This window comes from Atta cephalotes (assembly GCF_000143395.1).
Source record: "Atta cephalotes unplaced genomic scaffold scaffold00012, whole genome shotgun sequence".
Taxonomy (NCBI): Eukaryota; Metazoa; Arthropoda; class Insecta; order Hymenoptera; family Formicidae; genus Atta; species Atta cephalotes.
Genome location: NW_012130076.1, coordinates 2,772,228 through 2,776,152, shown reverse-complemented (window position 1 = coordinate 2,776,152; position 3,925 = coordinate 2,772,228).

The following is a 3,925-nucleotide window of genomic DNA, read 5'->3' as shown; positions in this document are numbered from 1 at the left end:
CCTTCTCTCTTCCACTGCTATGCTGGTCTTCGACAAAATCATCGTTCTTGAAGCGTTGAAACCACTCACAAGAACAACTCAAAAGAATGGCTGCAATTACTATAATTGAGCTATAATTTACTTATTTTTCAATATATTTTTTGATAGAACTATAATTATTATTGAATATTAACATTACAACAATAATAATTATAAAAACGAAGCATCTAACTATAATTATTTTACCATGCAATTATAATCACAAATAAACACTTTTCTGTTAGTGTAAGCGTTGTATGTAAATGTTACCCACGAATTTTGAAATAGTTTCATATGGTTAAACCAAGAATTACAACAGATAAGCAAATCGATGACAATAACTCGAAACTTCAATTAAAAGATTATGATAATTAGAAGTCTTAACCTATGTAAGTTATGGTTAACATGAGTTTCTTATCAGAACAAGTCATCGGTAGCTGTCCATAGAAGAGCGAGACTGTCATGCACCCTTGGCTTAATAGCTCTTTCAATAGCGAGCACCGAGTTTGCCGAAGGTGCACGCTGTATTTCACTGTCGCCAATTTCCGGCTCCATTCTATAGAACCGCGTCTGCAGAAGCAAAGTCATACGACTGGTGAGTCAGATATATGGCAGCTATGACGAGGATCAATAAAAAGACAAGAGGGAATCGAGATAACATTCACTTGATATAATATAATATCGGAGCAAAAAATGATCTTTTTATTAGACGCAGCTTGCGCAAATAATTTGATAAATGAGATCAACGCGCTAGAATTTTAGTATAAAAAGTCTGTCGTTACGATCGTTTTTCTTTTTGATATTCTCTCTTCTGTATGATAAATGTAAAACTGATTTCTTGTGATATATATAGAATATGTGTTGTCTAATTCATTTTGTAAAAGACTTACATGTTTATTAAATCTGATTTAATAGATTTATATTGTAATGTGTATACACACATACACACGCGCGCGCGCACATATTTAAATTTAAACGAAAATTTGTATATAATAAGGGTTTTCGAGGTCACTGATTACGAATTTGATAATTTCAAAAGTCAAATGTTGAATTTTGAAAATTTCAAAATCCAATATGGCCAAACAATTGTTTGGAATTTCATATAAATGTGTGTAAGAGAACTTGAGGTTACTAATTACGATTATAGAATTACAATTATGAAATTAAGAACAGTGTGATTGATTGATTTTTATGTGATTTGATTGATTTTTATTTTCAAAATTTAGAGAGTATTAATTATTATAAAATAGGATATATAATTATTAAGAAAATAATATTAATTAGATTTGTAAAAATCAGTCGCAATAATTGTCGGGACCATTACTATCTTAAAAATCAAAGAATCATGCATATCAAAAGTTTCTATAGAATTTTCAGACTCATCAGGGTAAAATAAAAACTCCAAAACCTTCGATGACAACTTTTTACTGATTTTGGGGATCATTTATATCTTATGCTCGAAAGATATGGATCCAAAGATATCATGAGCAATGAAATACATCTTCCATTATGTTTTTGCGTGAATTATTTCTGGAAAATGCTTCACAATATTTTTTATATCCTTATTTCTAACTTCCTGGGCATCTTCGGATAATTGATCGATTGGTAATACGTCTGATTAAATTATTTGAATTCCATGTATTAAAACTTTTATAAACTATCGTAGACATATAATATCAAGGAAAGTTTTCTACGCAGACTTCCGCAGTATCAAGACAATATTTTTGAAATTTTTCTATCTTCACATTGTATCTACTAGACATGACATGTAAGATGACATAAAATTTAATGAAATCTTCGTCCAATCCCAGCATTGCAGCAAACACTGATAAGTGTTCAAAAAATCGACGAGCCGTATTGCCATCGTTGGAACTGCCATAGCCTGGTTTTGAACGATCCACAAGAAGACTTGTGTTTTAAACCCTTTTTGAATTGTTTTTTCCGATTCTCAAGTGCAGTTTTCTCTTCCGTTGTTCGCGCTTGCCATTTCTTATTGTCAAGTTTATATCCAAGATGCAACAAGTACTCAAAAAAATGAATCCATACATGTAACGATGATAATTCGTAACACAAATTAGAAACGTCAATTTCTTTATGTTTTACTAAATCAAGATTATTAAATTGTTTTAACGTTGCTCCGCACAAATAGCAGCGCATAGATGATTTAGTACATGTTACTAGATTATATATTTTGCCATCAATCATGATAAAAATCATTTCGTAATGTATTATTACTGCTTTTCCATCCCAAACAGTTTCAAAAGGAAGAAGAGATTCAATTTGATCTTCTTCTCATTTAAAATAAATTCTACATTTTCGTGTAAAAATTGTAGATTACATCTTATAGATCTACAAAAAACGAGGTAACGAAGGCGCCGGATTTTTCCATCACTATTTCCTTTTGTGTATTATCTTTGGAAACCAGTTGCAACTAATGAAGTAATAAATACATTTGCGTCCGTGTTAGTCATTAGTAAATTTTTGTTTGTATTTGTTTTGGCTTGAAGTACCATCCCCATTTTAAAATCAACCTGGCATTTTTAAGAATTTCCGGAAATAATATTTTTTATGAAATCCTTTTGAACACGTAAAATTCTTTCAGATGTATGATTTAGGAAACTTGTACACTGACTTTCATAGTCTCAGTTATTTGAATATCTCTTGAGTAACATCGAGCTTTGATTTCTAAAATTTCCTCGTAAGCGGGATATATAAGAGCGTTGTGTTTTTTTATTGATTTTCTAATAAACAAGTGCAAGACTTTGATAACTTTCCTTCAATGATATTGGAAAGCGCATCGTCAGACATTTTAATAATAGAGAGAGTTGCGGTTGATTTTAATACTATTCTATATTTATCAATTTGGTGTCGATGTAATTTCTTTGATAATATTGGCAGCACTAGAAATCTCAGAAGAACGAAGATTCATTGCAGTAGCACGACGATAATTCTGATACGCTTCATGATTGACGTAAGTCAGAGACTCTTCTTCTCTTGATTCGATGACTTGCTTCGTCGAAATTTGTAAAAGGTCGATCATATGTCATCATATTTTTTTGATTCTGTGGATTTCGATTTCATCATATCCGTTTTAACTATACTTAAATCCGCAAGTTCTTCATTACTTGTACAAACATTCTGTGAAATATGTAATTGAATTATTATGAGGAATTTTGAATCTTACATTAAATTTTTTTAAAAAATTCAAATTAAAAATATTTCTCAATATTCAATTTCAAAGACAATAATATTAATAAAATCTTTCGAAATACGTTCATAATTTTGTGGAAGAAGAAAGCCACACTTCATTTATCTTAAGGAAGTGTTTTACAGTTCTTTAAGATTCCATCTCGATTGAAGTTTAGACAACATCCTTGATATTTCTTCGATCATTTATATAGATTTTAAAAGAACATTGCAGCAAAATGTTCGATTAATTGAAGCTGCGTGTCCAAATTCGAACGCCATTCATTTCGTAAATCTCGAACAGGTGCCGCCGAGTGCAGATCACTTTATCAATACGCAATCCTAAAATATAGACATAATATAAGTAATATGAGCAGATTTTTTTCTCAGAATAAGTATTATTTAATTGTAAAATAAGAAAAATTATTTAATATTTTTGCAGGGCATTATTCGAATGATTAATTGAAAAAATTTATGAAAATTCTACGATACATTAAAATAAGACACCCTGTATATACATTCAAATTATCTCGACGATGAAAAGCCGAGGTTTACTATATCTTTCAAAGGTAGTTTCCGACCCTTCTGCGTGCCTGTGCATTTTGCCTAACCGAATAGCTGCCAGCCGAATGGCTCGGCGTCGATGTATTTAAAATGGTCTCATAACAGGGCAATGACGGGCAAAATTTTTTTCAAAATTTCATTAAAAAACATCTTAACT